This window comes from Neolamprologus multifasciatus, chromosome 4 (assembly GCF_963576455.1).
Source record: "Neolamprologus multifasciatus chromosome 4, fNeoMul1.2, whole genome shotgun sequence".
Lineage (NCBI taxonomy): Eukaryota > Metazoa > Chordata > Actinopteri > Cichliformes > Cichlidae > Neolamprologus > Neolamprologus multifasciatus.
The window spans coordinates 3,465,977-3,485,596 of NC_140442.1; the positions used below are offsets into that span (position 1 = coordinate 3,465,977).

At 39.8% G+C, this 19,620-nt stretch overlaps 1 protein-coding gene across 3 annotated transcripts in view; it reads right to left on the minus strand.

Annotated features, from left to right (window-relative positions):
• The window catches only part of shisa6a (shisa family member 6a), a 121,478-nt gene that overhangs the window by 58,086 nt on the left and 43,772 nt on the right, over positions 1-19,620 (minus strand). The window lies entirely within an intron of this gene.

The following is a 19,620-nucleotide window of genomic DNA, read 5'->3' on the forward strand; positions in this document are numbered from 1 at the left end:
TTTGTCACGTCCCGTGGCGCTCCTGAGGAACGCAAAAGGAGACCTTCGGCGTTCTTATGGTACGCGGCGGGTTATGGCCAAAATCCAGTGCAATGACGCTCCCGCGGTAATAGACGTTCCAGCCCTGTATTCCAGCCCTAAACCTAACCTTATCCCTAGCCCTAACCATAACCTTTTTCCTGAGCTTAACCAGGACTTTAATGATGTTAAATAGCGTGTTTCTAAGCGATTTGAAGGAAAAGAGCGAACATGTGTAGATTGAGTCCATATGGTTCTCATTTTTCCAAGGTCGTCATTTAGGAACGTGGTGGGTAGCCGAAAACGTAATATGTTGACGATTTGTCACCTAGCGTAAAATGTTACGCTTTGGGAGTGAGAACGTGTTGTCCCAGCATCTTTCTGCAGAAACCTATCATGCTCTTCTGGTTGTGTTTTTATTTTTAAATCTTTAAATCTTTGTTTTTAAAAAGACTTTTCTCAGCACGAACACATCCAAAGTTAAAACTACAGTCTTTAAGTTCTGTTGCAGTTCATTAGCTATGTGACACCATGTGCTGGTTTATAGATCGTGATTCTTTCAGGCCACGTTCCCTCTGTTTGCTCCAGGCAACCAGTCTGGGCTTTGCCTTACAATCAGTGCAGTTCTTAGTTTTCGAAAGCTTTCACAGGTTCACTGGAGGCAGGAATTACTAATGGATAATTCAGCATACATTATTTAACATTTAAATAAAAATCTAACTGGTTCGAGTTGCAGTCGACAACGTGTGTGATGACAACTGTCAAATCCATTTCGTCTTTTCTTGAAGGAACTTCAGGAATCTCAGACTCCATCTGACAAATAATTTCTCCAAAACGTCCATCACTAGCATCTTTTTATATGTTTTTACTGAAAGTTTACAGAGGTACTGTCACACTGAGTGAAATCTAGGATCAGTCATATTTCTGATAAACCTGTCGTTTATACACATGTCTAGAAATCAAATGTTAGATTTGCAATTGTATTAAATCAAATGTCTGTGGCTCTTTAAAAAAAAAAAGTCTAGTTCATTCCACTTCCATTAAACCCAGAGGTATTTTTTCACATTTTCAGCCAGCCAGACTCTCTGCAGAGGACAGCGTCTTGCTCAGTAATTCACCCTGGATTTTCCCTGCACTGCCGGGTAAATCCAGCCACAAACAACCTAAAACTATCTGACCGTAAAACCTTTATTTTCTGCAGTGGTGTTAAGGGACCCACGCTCACCTCCCCACTTTTGTTTTTACTCCTAAGTCCTTCAGCTTCATAAGAATCCAGCTTGTCAGCTGACAGACTGACAGAACGCCTCGGGGCCACCCTGCGTCTCCAGCCGGGCTGGGGCATTAGCATGCACGCAGAGTTTAAAGCTCGCGTCCGTATCACACTGTGTGCGGTCATATCAAACCTCCTCCTCCAGTGCTGCACACTACAGGCAAAGGCAGTTACGAAAAAAGAGTCGCCATGGCTACAAAATCGAGTGTGTGATCATGTATGAGTTGTATAGTTTTAATGTTTTATTTGGGAACAGAATGGTGTGTATGTGTAAGTTTGGTGATGGAGTTTTTATGATGAATGAATGATGAATTTTTATGAATTATTATGTCTATTTTTTATGCTTAAGGACAACAGATGGAAATTAGCCCTTGGCTATAATCTGGTATGTTTACATTCATGTAATTTTTTTTTTTACATTTATGTTCATTAACATGCACTGTCCTAAATAAATAAATAAATAAATAAATAAATAAAAAATAGCCGAGCATGCAATCTGTAAAAGAAGCATTTAAATTAAATTAATTAAATATTAGTTAAAATATTTTCAGATGACAAATCCTCAATTATTACCAAGGTTATTATCGTTAACGAAAACTAACGAAATAACGAAAACTAGAAGTGAAAAAACATTTTCGTTAACAGAAATAAAAATAAAAACAAAAAAAGGAAAACTAACTAAAACTGGAATGAGTGTTCACAAAACTAACTAAAATTAACTGAATTTATAGCAAAAATGTGTTTAGTTTTCATTGATGTGTGCGTGTCATACAATAGTCAAGGGTGAAAATGAAGTTTAGTTTCCAGATTTTTTTCTTGCTGTGTCTCATTATGCCAGCAGGTGGCAGTACGTTAGTCGAGTCGTCTGTGTTGCTGCTCCGTCCACGCGCAGAATCATGTCAGGAAAAGTCAGGAGAAAGCGCCAGAGTCCAATTAGGGATTACTTTGAATATGACTGTGTTTTGGATAAAGCAAGTGTCTTGTAGTGGAAACAGACAAATTATGAGGGACATTTCTAAAGGGAAAAAAATCCCACAAACCTTAAAGTGCACTTGAAAAGCTCACACAAGAAGGCTAACCTAGCTTAGCTTGAGAAGTTAAGGGAGCACACTCAACCCTCATCCCCAGAAAACAGAAGCTAACCCCAGGCAAGGCAGCGTGATGCATCCCGAGACAACAGGACGGGGATATCTACACAACTGTGTGAGTCAATTACCTTCAAAAAGTTTATCAATTCACTTGAACCAAAATTACGAACACCCGGTGCTGCGAGAGTTAATAGTCTCATTGGGGCCAAGATATACATTTTATAGTTGCCTGGTATCAATGGTTGTTCATCTGCCTTTATTTATTTATTTAAAGAACCCATAGGTGGGAATGTGAGTTGTCTGTCTCTGCGTGTTAGCCCTGCGACAGACAGGCGACCTGTCCAGGGTGCAGTATGGTAGCTGGAATAGCAACATACCCAAGGATAACTGAAACTAATCAAAACTAAACTGAAACTAAGGATTTTCAAAAAAATAAAAACTAAACTAAACTAGCAAACAATTGGTAAAAACTAATTAAAACTGATATAAAATTGAAAATCTGAAGTCAAAACTAAATAAAAATAAAAACTAATGAAAATTGCAAAACTATTAAAACCCTGATTATTACTCAAGCCTGCACTTCCCTTCAGCTCTGTGGAGCTTTTTAGAGTTCGTTATTTTAGGTTTTGTGCCCCAGACTTACCTGCAGCACACACAAAAATAAAAGCATATAAAGGATATTAAAACAAGACAAACTTTTTCTGTGAACTGGATGCACAAATGATGGCAAAGACATTTAACTTATCTTTTTTTCTTTGACTGTAAAGTTTATTGCATTAAATAAATCAACTCATTTTTTCCCAGCTACAATATTAAACCACTAAAATGAGAATTGAAGCTGTAAATTTTATTAATAACAGTTGTGATGTCATTTTCCTTCATGCAAAAATAAAACAGCGGTCATGTTTGTTTGCTGTATTATTGCTATTTTAGTGTTGCTACTGTATTCCCCATAAACAGTTTATTAGCTACAGCAGTCTTGGCCACGACGGCCCTTTGCCAGTGAAATCTTTACGCCGTTCTCAGTCACGCAGACAATGGAAACCACAGTAATCAAAGTGTCACTGGAGAATAGCCAATTATAAAAACGCAGAGTGGATTGCTGATAATTTGTTTTCCCTGAAAGGCATCAGCATTTATAATATTCCACAGCATTTACAAACAACTGTGCATTACTGTGTTTTCACAGCAGTTTGTTAGTGTGCAAAGAAGTGAGTGGAGCGAGATAAGCTTCACTCATTAAACCACGTTATCATTTGTATGTGTCTCATTAAGCAGATATGCTTTAATCATAATCAGAAAACAACCGTTTGGTAATTTAAGAAGTGAATTTTAATCATTGTAACATCTAAATAAGCACGAGAACTGCGCACACTTAACTTAAGGCATGTAATATAATGCCCGTCCTGATCTGTAACCATATAATCAAAGGTCGCTGTGGTTCGTGTTGCCATCAGCGATCAATTGAAGTCCTGTTTTGTCGTGTTAGTGCAGCTTCTAAGAAACGACCTTCCCTTACAACTGCTCTCCCTTCTCAATTATGTTTTGAAGGGAAACAATTTTTCTCCCAGTTAACTTTTGTTTGTAACCTTTCACGGATATTTTTGCTATTTATGTTCTTGCTCTCCTTGTGTGGCTCCTTCTCAAGCAACAATGCACCAAGTGGTTTTACCTGCACAGTGTAGGAATGACTTGTGGCAAAGTATGTGACACAAAGCCAAAAAAAAAGCAAAATATTTTGCACACTTTTGTTTTGTTTTGTCCGCTGATAAAGCACATTTAGTCTTTAAGGACCAAACCTATAAATCATCATATTGCAGATTCAGCATCTTTAACAAAACACATGTTCAAATTAAAAAGCTTAAAGAGCTAATTTACTCTTGCTACTGTAGCACAGAGGAGAATATTTAGCTAATACCCGTCACTTTTTAGACTCATTTCCTGAAATTCTCAGGTGGATTAAGTGCATTAGAGAACGACTTACAGTGTTTTGAACAATGCCTTTGTGTTAAGGCTACATTGTGAAATAAACCCAGAAAATAATACGACCAAAAAAAAAGAGATTTAATATAGCAGGAAGCGGAGGATTGCAGAGCAATATAATAAGCGCGGTTGTTATTAATTCAGTGTCTGATCTCGACAGAGTGCTTATCATAGCAGAAAGTAGGCCACCGATTCCAGCCAAAAATCGTGTAATTTTCTGAAATGAACATCGTCAGTGCAAAGGCCAATAAAGCAGAGACGCACCTCTCTGCTCGATCTCCATAATGAGGTCAAGCATTAAATATGCCGCCTCTCGGGGTGAATTTCACTTCCGCTCCGATCTCTCTCTCTGATCTACGTCTGTATTCTTAAGCTTTTTCTCTCCCGGTGACATTTCAATTGCCACAATAGCTGCTCGTGTAAGCTGCCAGTTAGTGAATCATCACAATTAAGTTAAATCATCACAAAGGGACATCAAAGCCATCGGTAAACCGAGTAGAAACGAAGAGCGACTGCAAAGGTTTGATGTGAGAGAAAGACGGTTATATTAACACCTGGAGGACATTTTTCCTGTCGTGAGTCTCCGACACAAAACGAAGTGTTTCATTGATCTTGTAAGAGCCAATAAAGCATTTGTTAACCTCTCTAATCCCTCTTCAGATGTGTTTTAATCACTCCGTGCCCATTTTGTTTTGTTAGCTGCACATACAGCAGCTCTTTATCAGCGTTTTCCTCCGTTGCATTTCTCTGAAATCTAATGAACTCGTCAAAGATGCGACTTTTCATATCCCCGCTGACTGCTCAGTTAATATCATTTTCCTGAGCCTCGGTGGATCACGACAAATATTAGAAATGTAGAATATTTATTTATATTTAGTCACAGTTTTTGATGAAAATGTACATCTTGGGGCAGGAAGATGATATTTTGTGAATATTTAAAGAGGCTGCTGTACGACTGAGAGGTTTAGTAGGAAGAAAGGAACTGATCTCACTGCGTGTGATACATGGAGTACGCAGTTTTATTAAATGTTCATGTGCGTTTTATCAAAAGGAAGCTTTTAAAGAATTAATGGAGGAGTGTTTCAGGACTGTCTGCACTGTCTCGACGTAGTTTTATACTGAAGATCTGTGTTCAGTGAATACATCTCATTTCGTATTAATGACACGGTGTCTTGTTAAGCCTCTGAAGAGTCAACACGAGAAATATGAAGAAGATTTAGTGCAGGGTGATGCCTTTAGAGAGATTTTGTTTAGTTTTCTGCGAATATTAAGTGATGAATGTGAGATAAAGTCATGAACATGTAGATCCATCCAGCTCTAAGCGGCAGGAACATGGAGGATGTTAAACCGTCAGTCTTAAATATCTGTTGACCAAATCTGGAACTTCGTCTTCCACTGAAAACATCTCTCGGGTCTAAACAGGTGAAGGCTGCCTTGTTTGTGGCAAACCCCACAGAAAGGTCACCAGCTCCAGTGGATACGGGCTCGGGGTGTTTGTGGAGGTGTACCTTTGTTTAAAGACTGCATGATTAATACTGCTGGTGAAACAAACTGTTGTAAGGAGCTTGCAAAGAAAAGCGTCTGGACTTCTTTAAGTTGCTTAAAGACGTTTCACCTCTCATCTGAGAAGCTTCTTCAGTTCTAAGGTCAAATGGTGGAGAGTCCCAGATTTAAACCTAGTGGGAGTTTCCCCCCACAGAGGGACAAAAGGACCCCCTGATGATCCTCTAATCGCCTGAATCAAGGTGTGAAACTGGGTGTGGGTCCCAATCAGCCAGAGTTTCGGGTGAGTTCATTGTGAAACCTGGCCCCACCTTATCATGCGAGTTCCTGAGTCAAGACTCAGCAGTCCATCTGCAACTTAAGGTCAAAGGTCACTCTTTCGAGGATGCCAATGTTCACATTTTGGACAGAGAGGACAGATGGTTTGAAAGACTTACTGTCTGGAGATATGGGGTAATGCATATAAAACGAACACTCTTCCTATTTTCAAGTTACAAAAAAGAGCTATAAGAATTATAAACCAATCAAACTATATAGAACCAACTAACCTTTTGTTTATTAATCTGAATACCCTGAAATTTTATGATTTAGTTGAATATAAAATGGCACAGATAATGTATAAAGCACAAAATAACTTGCTTTGCCGCAGGACTCAGAAGCTGTTCAAAGTCAGAGAGAGTCAATATGACTTAAGGGGAACAGATTTCTTTAAAAAAAACAAGATAAGGACAAATATAAAGCAGAGATGTGTTTCTGTTAGAGGAGTTAACCTGTGGAATAGTTATGACAGTGATTTAAAAAGGTGTAGTTCATTTTCCTTGTTTAAAGATATGTTTAAAAATAGAGTATTAGAAAAATATATAAATCAAGAATGAAAAGAGCAAAAAAAACAACAACAAAAAACCAACTCTCGATTCTTTTGCTTTGATGTAGTTACTTATCTAAGGTGGAAAGTTTTTTTTTTCTTGTTTGTTTGTTTGTTTTTGCTTTGTTTTATTATTTGCTTCGAGCCCTGTGTACAGGAGCTGCATGCAAAAAGATCTTTTGTTAAAAGGGTTGGCGTAATAAGCAAATGCTTCAGCCAATACCTTTTGATTAGCCTTGTCTCGTGCTTTCTTGCTTTGTGGTAAATCTTTGTTCTGTCTTCACTGAGATATTTGAATGCTAATCAATAAAACATCACTCACTAAAAAAAGAGGAGTGAAAGAAGCCATCTATGTCCACTGTGAGCGACCATCTTTGAACAGAGGCGGTGGTTTACGACACCAACTTTCTGCCATCTATAATCCAGTTTTGAGATCCCTCCCCAGACGCCTTAACGCCCACTCACATCCTGGGCCCTGATAGGGTGGGGCCAGGGTTTCACAACGAGCTCACCCGAAACCCTGGCTGATTGGGACCTACACCCAGTTTCACACCTTGACTCGGGTGATTAGAGGATCATCAGGGGGTCCTTTTGTCCCTCTGTGGGGGGAAACTCCCACTAGGTTTAAATCTGGGACTCTCCACCATTTAACCTTAGAACTGAAGAAGCTTCTCGGATGAAGGTGAAACGTCTTCAAGTAACTTAAAGAAGTCCAGACGCTTTTCTTTCCAAGCTCCTTAGACTACAATGACCTGGATGACTGAGAACCTTCACAGACAAACTGTTGTGAGGTGAAACCAGAAAGCAGCAGTAACAATGCAATTTCACAGAATCCTGATGTTTTTACACTTTTATTGTACATCTGCATGTTTTTATTGAAGTCTTTGATAAATAGTAATAAATTAATTTATTCCAGGAAGGATTTTACCTTAAGTGTTGGATTGGATTACAGCGAATCCTCCTAAAGGTGGGTGCAGTTACTTTAAATCTCAAGCGCATTATCATAAGTGGCTTTCAGTTTGTCTTGCTTCTTATTTGCATGCTTGGCTTTTACGTGCGTTTAGTATTCGTCATTTTTAGTGCAGTGACTGAATGTCTCTCGTGTTTTTGAAGTGAGCTAGTCTTGGATTGACCAGCCTTATCCCTATATTTCTATATCTTTTAATGTTATTTGAATATTACGTTTGTTAATACTCATAAAAGTAGCACTTTTAAAAATAATTTAATGCAGATTTTGGATTTTTAAATGAGATACAATAAATTCTATCATTAAACGCGGTTATAGAGTGGCCTTATGGTGATAATCAAAGATGCATTTGTAGTTAATACGAGAAGGTAGATTGTGTAGGTCCTGAGGGGGTGTTACTAGGATCATAAATATATATTTTGCCAGGTTTTCTGTTGTGGCTGCACATCCATCCATCTTCTGCTTATCAGGCTTTTGCCTAAGTGGAGAAGCCGTCTCTCCAACCATTGCCTCCAACTCTTTCAGGAGTTCCCAAGCTACACAACACCAGCCTCACCTGGAGGGATCAAGAACCTCAAATCACTTCATCTCAGTGCGTTTGATGCCGAGGAGGAGCTGCTCTCCTCTCAGCCTTTCCTAAATCACTGAGCCTCCTCATCCTTTGAAGGTCTTTGAGGGTAAGCCCAAACATCCTTCGGAAGAAACTAATTTCCACAATGTAATTTTTTAGGTCACTAACCACAGCCTGTGACCATCGGCGAGAGCAGAAACATAGTTTAACTAGTAAATTGGCAGCTTCATCTTCACAGCATCAGCACCACTGTGTAAAATCTCCTGCTCCACAGTTCCCTCACTTGTGTTTTTGTCTTACTTTGAAGGGACGCGAGGAACAATTAGAAACCTGCAGCTGATGACTGATTTATGCAGTGAATTACAATCATATGTCCTGTCTGAGCCAAGCACTGATGCAGCAGAGTCTTAACGCTGATAAATCGCAGAGGTGAGGAAGAGCCCAAAGGATACTAGAAGTTAATACCCACCCGAGCCACAGCCTGTTCACCCTTCTGCCATCTGGCAAGCGAGACCCAAGTATCTGCTGCCATACCGCCAGAGTTCAGGCTGAGAGAGAAGCCAGTGTCATCCTCCTAACATCGCCACCGATATTAGCTTTATTATTTTCTCATGACGTGCTTAGTGTGTGGTTCACTTCTGCTGAAAAGAAAACAGATCAATGTGCCCAACATAAAAATCACCTGCACATTAATTCACAGAACATTTCTGATGATCGAGTGCAAGCGCCGCACATGTAGCTGCTGGTCACATAAAACCTTCATCACTCTCCGCAGAGAGCTCTTTGTAATATACCTGGGGAAGAAAATAATTACACTGAGGCTGTGGGAATCAAAACACATGCATTATAGTGCTCCTTTTTCAATATGTAATTTACTATATTACTGAAAAAGTTATTAGCCTGACAAAATACCACAAGTAGGATGTATACACATATACAAATACCACAGGTCCACTGTTGGCTTGTAACCTGGATGGACATGATTTACAAGCAACAGCAGGAAATGACAAAGACTTTCTGGTAATAAAAATAATAAGAAAAAATGATCCCGAACTGTCTTTGGCAACAACAACCTGTTCAACGCTGGAAAAACAAACTCTGCTAATAATCATCAGAATCCAAAGTCGTTATCTTGATTGTCATGCTGGGAAGCAGCCTTGCTTTAAAATAGTAACACTTAAATTTAAAAACCCAAACAGTGAAAACCCAGAAAGGAGATTGAGTTAAAATATTTAAACAGACACATTAGTCTCTGTTTGCGTCACTTGGTGTCACGTTGTGTCCTCACATGGACACTGGAAGCAATCATGCTGCACTCGCACAAAAAAGTAGACCCTCTGTCAAGTTTCATGTCTCAGTAACAGTGTTGGTCAAGTTACTTGAAAAAAGTAATCAGTAACTAATTACTGAGTACTTCCCCCAAAAAGTAATCCCGTTACTTTACTGATTACTTATTTTCAAAAGTAATTAATTACTTAGTTACTTAGTTACTTTTTAAAAACACGATTTACAACCTGAATAGGTGATAAAGTGATAGATCTTTCAGCCCAATTCTACTTTTTCTGCATAACCCATCATACAAAATGTAATCAAATGGAAAAGTCTCTTTTTAAAACTTGTTTTATTAGTTTCAATCTTTTAACTTTATGCATCAAACAAAAATTTTATTATCTGCAACATTCTCTGACTGGAAGAAATTAGTTTAACATTTAAACCTATTTTCTGCACATTCCAGCACATAAAATAAAATAGTTTTTGTGTTTACACTCAGTCTTTCAAATAGATGCAAGTAAAACACAGCAGAAAATAAATAAAGTCAAAGACCTGTTGGTCCTGTTGCTCTATTTTCACCTGTAAAGCAGGAGTGGGGTAGGCGGAGGTTTACCCTGGTGCAGGTGTGCAGCGGTCAGTGGAAGAATCCGCGAGTTTCTCTGTGAGTTTCCCATTACGTCGTAGCTACTCGGTGCTTGTTTGGAAGTTTAGGGTTTTTTTCGCTGTAAAAAGAAGTTTTCTTCCCACGCACAACGGACACTAATGTTTTTGTCACTTTTTATGGAATCAAACTCAAAGTAAGGTCAGTACTTCCACGCTTTAAACGCTGCACGCTCATACTCTTTCTGCACTCGATATATGATCCATTGTTGATCTGCACACAGCTGTTGTCACGAACGTCGCACTCGCTTACGTCACTGTCATGAGACATACTCATAAAAAAATCACGGTTTTAGTAACGCAGTAACGCAGCGTTCCTACGGGAAAGTAACGGTAATCGAATTACTGTTTTTGCAATAGTAATCCCTTACTTTACTCGTTACTTGAAAAAAGTAATCGGATTACTCTGCTCAGGACATAAGAAAGCATCATTTGGTTCAATGTGTGAAACACACATTAGCTTGTAGAACCAGTTTTAGCAGCAATAATTTTGTGCTGTTTGAAATTGATATATTATTATCAATGCTGGTAGTGATTTTGAGACTTTATCAGTTTCTCACTTGTTGTGGAGGAATGTTAGCACACAGCTCTTTACTGCATCCTTTCAGTTCATTGAAATCTGCAGCATTCATTCATGCACAGCTCTCTCATGGTGCCACCACAGTACCACAAACTCATTGCCCTCTTATATGACCCAAACTGGTCCAAGATTTTGCTGTTGGACAGATGGCCTCACGTCTGACTCTAGAATGTTTTGGTACACAGAGGATTTCATGGTAAACTTGGTAACTACAAGGTGCCAAATTCCTGTTTGTGCAAAAAAAAAAAACAACCCAAAAATCCGCCCTCCTCCACTCTGCTGACAGTCGGTACGAAGCGAAAATGGTGAATGTTTTTTCCAGACTTGGTGCTTTGCATTGTGGCCATTCATCTCTACGCTGACCGTGTCTATTCAAAGGACATTATTGAGGCTTTGTGGTTTGTTCAGATGCAGCTTTGCAGATCTAAGCCATGCTGCCATGTTCTTCTCAGACAGAAGACTGTTGTGAACTGTAACATTTAACATGCTAACTGAGCACAGCACCGTTTGACGGTGGGGTGAATTTACTGGAGCGTCCTGAGAAGGCTGGCAGCTTTTGTTTTCCACTTTCTCAGAGTAGCTGATGGCCTTAAGATTCTTCCCAGACTGATCATTTTCTGATCATTTTCTGTCTTTTTTTAAGATCCTTGCTAATGCCTTTCCTCCTTGGTCTTGTGATTACACACTTGAATGCCTCAGGACAGCAAACTGTCAACACTTCTGCTTTTATAGCGCTAATGCTAAAACTTAGTGATCAGTTAAGAGTGCGTGTGATTATCCTCTCTGTTACTTACCCTTATAACTCCTATAAACACACTGATGGTCTTTGTAGTTGTTGACGGGACTGTTTTTGTATTTTGGCTTCATTTTAGTTAAATGAATGGTTATACATCATAAGATATCATGTTTTGTAATTCATATGAAGTTGCCTTTATCTGGCATTTAATTTTAAAACAGCTGCCAAACTGTTTATAGAGATTTTAAGCAACAGGAAGTTCAATTTTATAGTGTTTAATATATTTACTGTTGCTTTAATGTTTTGGACTGAATTTGAAGGTGAATGTGTTTGTAGCTGTTGTGAAACTCTCGCAAACAAAGCCATTTTTCATGCCAACAAGGATCCCTGATGGTGTCAGAGAGGAAACACCATCTGTGCACAGCAGCCAAGCCTGTCAGCATTCAGAAAGACTGACATCAGGATTATGTACAGATTGTCTAACCCCAGCATTCACAGGCAAACAACAGACGAGGATGCTCTTAACTAAGGAACGACCAGTGGAAACAATCGCAGTTTGTCTTTTAAAACTTGAGAAAAGTTTAATTATTCTCTTATGCTCATGCTGGCTGCTCTTTAAGGTTATTTTTTCCAGGAAGAAAAAGCACTAAATCCCGAATACTCAGTGTTCTGCTTACATTTTAAACCTGCACAGCATCAGGTCTCAGGTGATACCATATTTATGGTGTCAAACTGGAGGTAAGTGTCACCACAGATCCCACAGCAGCTTTTCTGCATTTTTGAAGTTTTAATAACACAAAGGCTTCACTCTGAGATGAAAGATTTATCTTTAGTGAATCAAACCTTTAGGTTCCTGTTGATCACAGAACTTTTATACCAACATCAAACGCTCCGTGTAAGTAAAAGCCCACCGGCTGGTTGTGCAAGCTGTTATTATGATCTATTTTAGATGACACGCAAAGTGTATGTAAAATTCACACTGGTTTTTCACCTTTAGATAGAAAGGTACACTTTAAATTTGTGTATGTGTTAGGCCACACTGAGGGTTTCCTTGCCTAACCCAAACAGAGAGTTTGTGTGGCCCACATACCGTCCAATGTAGACTTTTTCTTTCTTTTATGAGGTTTCGGGAACACGAGTTTAGTTGGAGGACGGTGTGCATATGAAACAACTGTACAGGAGAAACAGTCCACTTCTTAAATTTAGACTGCTGTTCTATTTTTCTATGTTTATGCACAGTATAGTGATACAAGTTGTAGAACTCTTTATTTCAACTGAGAAATGCAACAGAGGAGCAAACTGGCCCGAATTACAGCAGTAAGTCAGAAGCATGCGATGATGATGCGCTCTATCTAAACGTGCAGATTTGTGACACCAAAATCAAAATGACGGCGTGTTGATTTATGAAGCACAAAGATCACGGAGCGGTTAACTGAAGACTACATTATCGGACGGTACAAGCGTTTGTAGCCGAGCAACTCCGGCCACCGTATGTGACAAAAGGTGTCCAAATGACCTCAGCGACAGACCGCGCTTTCTGTTAAAGTCCCGGCGCGAGCATTTAATTGAGTTGTCAGCCCAGTAAAAACAGAGACTGCTCTAAGGTCGGTCTCTTGTTGATTGAAGGTTTTGTGGCGAGGTGAGGTGATGAACCTCTGGAGGAGGTTATTGCTGCTGTGTGGAGTGGCAGCTCTCAAATGATCTCAGTGGGGAAAAGTAGTGGGATGGGACCAGAGGCCACGAGGTTAGACCACACTGGCAGTGTCCTGAATTTCCAATCAGTCAAGCGAAAGGTAAAGAAAGACCTGTCCACTAAAAAAAAACATTTTTGCAAAGGTTTCAGAGGAATTCTTGCCCTACGAATTGTAAGATATCGTCTTGATTTATGTCCAGGTGATACTTTGGCTGGATCTCACACCAATTGGTTGCCATATTTTCATAAGTCCTCTCTTGTGAAAAATAACTGAAAAATCATTTTTTGTCATTGATTTAAATGTTTTCACACTAGAATTGATAAGAATCATGGTTCAGTTTCTTATAGACTGAGATCAGCTCTATTCCAAGGCTCGGGGCTATTCGTAGCCGACTGTGGTCCAGGAAAGGTTTCACACTTCTACACTCAGGCTGGAGATAACTGAAAAGAAAGCTCTCTAATGGTTCGTCTGATTCTAAACAAACTCCGGAGCAGTTTGTTCATGGCGAGAATGTAATTCAACCTCAAGCCAACTCAACTAGCAGGTTTGAGCTAAACGGCTTCCCATGGCATTCTGGGATGTAGCAGAATACCAGAAACACGCAGAGTCCACAAAGTGCGAACACGTATTAATATGAATGTTAGAATTTTCTCTGTGTACAAAAAGAAAAGAGAAAAGAAAGAAACAGAAGAAGGCTACAAGTTTGCAAACTGATCAACTGATACATCAACTACAGGTGTGAAACGAATGACATCAGCATTTGTTTGCTATTTATTATTTTGCTGCCATTTCCTGCAATATTTTGTTCCTGTGCAATATTTCGGCAGATGTGCAATTTCATCCCTTAATTTATCCTTAACAACTACAGCACTTCCACCCTTATTTATCATTTATTATATTATATTACGATGTCCTTGTACACACCCCCACAACGCTTCCTGTAACCCAAACATCCTGTATACACTGCACACAGTGTTCTTATATTGTTTATCTTCTTCTTTTCTTGTATATTGTTTTCTTTACTTTCGCACCTTCATTGTGCAAACAGCTGTACAACGGCTGTTTAGTCTAAATGCACAACACACTAGTTGGTTTAGCGCCATGTTGTCGTGAACAAGATATCCAAGTCCAGCTAAGTTTTCAGTTGCAGGTTCACAAAATAACTCTTCAGTCCAACAATTTCTTTCATTATTTCTATATAAATAAATCGATATAATCACTTACAAACAAGTCAAACTTGAAGACAATTCATATTCTATTCATATAAGTCCCTGAGAAAGTTCTGATGTCATTTGCACTTACATCTGTCTTAGCTTTCAGATCTCTATTAATACTGTGTAGAAACAGCTGCAGGTAAATCTTTAAACATAAAAGCCTCAAAGCTCTAAGGACGTCGCTCTTGCTTATTTACGGTTACTTGTTTTTAATCTGTTAAAAACACGACACGATCACAGTCTTGTGTTCAGATTTTAGTCTCAAGTAAACCAGTCTCATTAAGCTCAAATTAAACTCTCGAGTTTAAGTCTTGAGCGTCCAGCTCTCAAATACAAAGCTCCCAAAATTAATTCAGATATTCATGAATACTGTATTAAAAAAAAGAAGAAAACTCAAACAAAAACAAAAGCACTCAGAGAGCAGTTCCCAAAGGAGGGCAAGAGTTATATTAAAACTTTCATGTTTTATGTCATTTTTATTACCACACGCTAATGTCAGCCTGCTTTTAATACAACATGCTTATGTTTGACCTTTGACCTATGGCCTTCATGCATGACGTATGTTATTATCTTATATTACCCATATGATTAGAGCAGAACTGGATGACATCTTTGGTTCTACAGGCTGTAAAAACTGAGATTTTAAGATATATTCATGCTCTCTCCATAATGTACTACTCAGTATTGATTCTTGACTTTGTTTTGGTAAATGGACTGATTCTTATATAGCGCTTTTCTACTCTCCTGGAGTGCTCAAAGCGCTGTATACAACATGCCACATTCACCCAATCACACCCATTCTCACAAGCACTGACACTAAACACTAAAGTGCTTTTTCTAACAACATTCACACACATTCATACTCCGATGGACACATCAGAGAGCAACTTGGGGTTAGTACCTTGCCCGAGGATACTTGGCATGCAGACTGGAGGAGCTGGGGATCAAACCACCAACCTTCCGATCAGTAGGTGACCTGCTCTACCTCCTGAGCTTCCCAAGATTAACTTTGACCTTGAGCACTAACAGTGGGGCTGGCTGTAGCTCAGGAGGTAGAGCAGGTACTCTGCTGATTTCAAGGCTGGTGGTTTGATTCCTGGCTCCTCCAGTCTGCCAAATATGCACGATACTAACCCCAAGTTGCTTTCCGATGCATCCATCGGAGTGTGCAAGCACTTAAATGCATAGAAAATAGTGAATGTGGCATGTTGTATAAAGCTATCTGAGTGCCTCAGTCCATTTAACAAAGAAGGCCAAATGCTAACCTAACCCAAGGTCAAGCTTGAAGACAATCCATTGAAAAATGTGGCTAATATAAAGTTTTTACTGCTTTTCACACTTGACGTGGCCTTTATCCAGTCAGCTCGAACTGTTACTGGTCTCCACCATCACACAAAATTTGAAAAGTACATCTTGAAATTTGTGGACTCCTAACAAACAGTCGATTACATGCTCCCTTCCTTCAGGGGGAGAATGATGGCCATCATGAAAGATGTTAAACACCAGAGGTTTGAATTTTTATTGAATTTTAAGGATTATTACACTAGTTTAGATTTTAAACCACCAACCTTCATAATCACAGCTATGTGCTATAAAGACACTGATTGGTGTCAATCACAGCTGCCCAGAAAGGCTGGCCGTTATAAAAACCAAACAGATGGTTTCTCATCAGGAAATAACCTCAGTATGACACTCGTTTAGTTATCCAGCCAAAAGAGAGCAATATTTTATTAGAACTTGTTAGATATGTTGTTCAGAAATCATGACCTTCGAAAAATAAAACCCCAGCTGTCTTTGTTACAAATAACATGGCTGCCTGCTTGTCTTAATCAATTAAATGTGTAAGCTCTTAAGCTCATTCCTCTTGATATCTGCGATATGCATAATAATGACCTCATTACTGGAGGCGTCAGCATTGTGTTAGGGAGATCGGCTGCAAAACACACTTTTATCATTTGTAATTTATCCTTCCGAGGGGCCGAGGAGGAAAAAAGAAACGAACGGTGAGAGGAGACAGGGAGGCTGCGACAGAGAAACCAGACACTGTGTGAAATTGAAGCTGGTCTGAGTCATTCCAAGCATGAACGCACATCCAACCATATGTGGCATCTGTGCTATCTGCCCATCACTGACAGCAGGCTGAGATGTAACACATAAAACACGTCGTCTGCTACCTCTTTGACAAAAAGGTGCAAAGAGGAAAGAGAAAAATGACCTTTTCTCGAGTGACTCGGGGCCTTGGACGTGTTCTTTTCCAACCAGCACTGTTTCATTAAACTCCGTTTTCAAGATGTGTTTCTGTCGTCAAGGTTTCAGCGTGACGATTATCCGTTAAAGGACAAACTTTGTGTTTTTATTGACTAATCAGACAGTCCTCTGGCACGAGAAGAGACTCGAATACACTTCGTCGAAGTAGTCGGCGTGTTGTTTGACAGAAACGTCAGTTTCGTTTTAAGCACAAAAAGTCAGAAAATAATCATTTGTCACGCGCTGTGCACTTTCTTGTGAAATGCATTGAGCGTGCCTCGCATTTAAAGGCGTTTTGTTCATAACTTATTCATGAGTTTTGTAATTCTTTCTCATGCAAACAGACAGAATGTCAAACAGGGAAATGTGTGAAAAGAGCTGAGAAAATGCAAAAAAAAACAAAAAAGAGGGAGAGATGTTATTCAGTGCAGCCTCGTGTCTAGATTTAGATCTAGTCGTGGACATTTGTGATTGAAAATATAAATGAATTTAGATTTAAAAACTGCTTCTATAGCCTGTTTCTCACGTCTACTACATTATCTCTAATTCGCTTAGTTGGTTATTCTAAACTAAGAGTTATGAAGTGCTTTTCTATTTTTTAAACAGATGAATAAGTTGTGGGAGTAATATTTATAGTTCTGCTGATTAGCTTTGAAATTGTGTCTCGGTTACAGTGGCTCAAGTTTGTCGTTTAAATGAATAAATTTAGACACTGACGTCTACTGACGAAATGCATCTTCTGATGTCTTTCCTTGAGTTGTGTAACTGTCTGATGTAACTGCACTTTTGTTGAACACGAGCATGATGTGCAGGATAGGGATGGGTACCGGTATCCGGTGCCATGATGGCACCAGTTTTGACATAAACGGTAGTAACCAGACCGAGAAGCAGCGCACATTTCGGTGCTTTTTTTCCCTGAGATGTGATACACTTTAGATTCTAGCCAATCATTTTATGTTTCCGAGGATAGTAGGCGGGTCCAGGTACGTACGTTCTTTTAGAGCAGAGCTACAGATTAAAAATGCCCAAGGCGAAGCGGTCAAAAGTCTGGCTGTACTTCACAGCAAAAGATGCAAACTCAGCAGCTGCAACAAGTGCTTTAAGGTGATACTGTGATACTGTCAAAGGAGGTAACACCTCAAATCCGATGAAACACCTGGCGACGCATAGCGTTGTTTTTAAAAGCCGAGAAATGCGCCGTATTTGATAGCTTGCTGCGAGACCTCACACCGAGCACATCTACTGCGGGTGTGGTGCCTGTTATCGGACCCGGAGTTAGCAACATCCCCCAAAAACCCGAAGAGGAGAGTCCTGGCCCCTAGCCCTGCCAGTGTAGCAGAAATGATGAGGATGATGATGCAGCAGCAGCCGTTCTTCTCTGCGTGAGTAGCTTAATGTTGTTCGTGTGTAATTTACGTTGAGTAGGCTAACCACGTTATTACATTAATGCATGTAAGGTGAACTAGCAAACATCATCATAGCTACATGCGGCTGTCTTCTTGTTTGATGGCAGATACTCCCTTCACCCTGGACAAAAAGGCTAAAATGACCAAAGAAAAAGTGGAAAACAGTTAAACATGAGAGGTTTTTGGACAAAGTTTGTGTTTTTTCCATTGTTTAAGCTGCTTCCAGCCAAGAGTGATACCATATATGCCCCATAGCTGCAGAAAAGACTAACATTGTTATCTTTTTACAAAAAAACAGCTGAACATGAGAGGTTTTTGGACCAATTTTGTGTTCTCCATTCTTTAAGCACCAGCACCGTTTCAAAAGTACTGGTTTGGCACCGGTATTGGATAAAACCTCGTCTCGTCTCGCTGTGTTTTAAACTTCCAGCTCCAGGTCCAGGCCTCGAAGGACGGCTTCGAGGCCTGGACAGTGAAGTCTCCTGTGACAGTGAAGTCTGCAGGCGTTATCGCTAACAAGCGCCAACACACAGGTGTAAAATAATCTTTAATTTAATCATTATAATTACAGCCTGCACTGTGTGAAAAATACTGGTTACGAAGTTGATATGAGAGTCACGACATCTTTTTACTGGGTTTTCTTGCTGTGTCGTATCACACGGAAAAAAGGCATCGTGTTGTGAGCCGCGCTCGAGTTTCGTTGCTCATCCAGGTCGTTGTGGCTAAAGGAAGATAAGCTATGACCGGCAATATGCTGATGTTAGATACATGCCAGGGTAAAGGTCAATCAATATCAAGTAGGGGGACATTTGTAGCATATGTGGTGATAAGTGCAAAGTTGTTATGCAGATTTCTGCAGTGTGTTTGCAGATTTTCTGTGTGAAAACAGCACTAAGGTTAAAAATGTTTACGGCATCACAAAAGATGTGGCTGCTTAAACATGTAGTCGCTTGAATCTTTGTCTCCAGATTTAGTTTCAAAAAGTCAAGACTCTGTAAACAAGACTAGATCGGATTTAAAACATTGTGGATGTGTTTTGCACCAAAAGCAAAAGGTCAGCTGTTTAACAGCATGGAGCTGAAATATTATAGTTTCTAGCTTCATATAAAACTTTTACTTCAGATTTCACAGATTGTGAGAGATCTCTGCCACAGGACTCACAAAAGAACCTTGGTCACACCAGAGGCGGGCTTCATGCTAAACTAGTTTGAACCTAAAGGTGACCTGTTGATAAAGAAATCAGGTCCGTTTGGAGCTGTGGGTTCAGCTGACCTGAAACACTCGCCCAGTGCTTTGTCACGTGTGCAGGCTTCTCTCCGCCTGAGCATCAGCGGAGGCAGCAGAGTCTTGGAAGCCCTGCTGCACTCTGTGGTGCAATGTGACCTGGATGAGAGTTGGAGGAGACTTATCTAATGTGGGGCGGCACAGATTGCATTGTGTCCACAGGGCCAGGGACCACAGTTCTGAGAAACCTCAGGGACACAAAGCGCTGAAAGCAGATCTCTTACAGAGAAGACCAGTCTCCAGCCTGTTCGGCTTAGCCTTT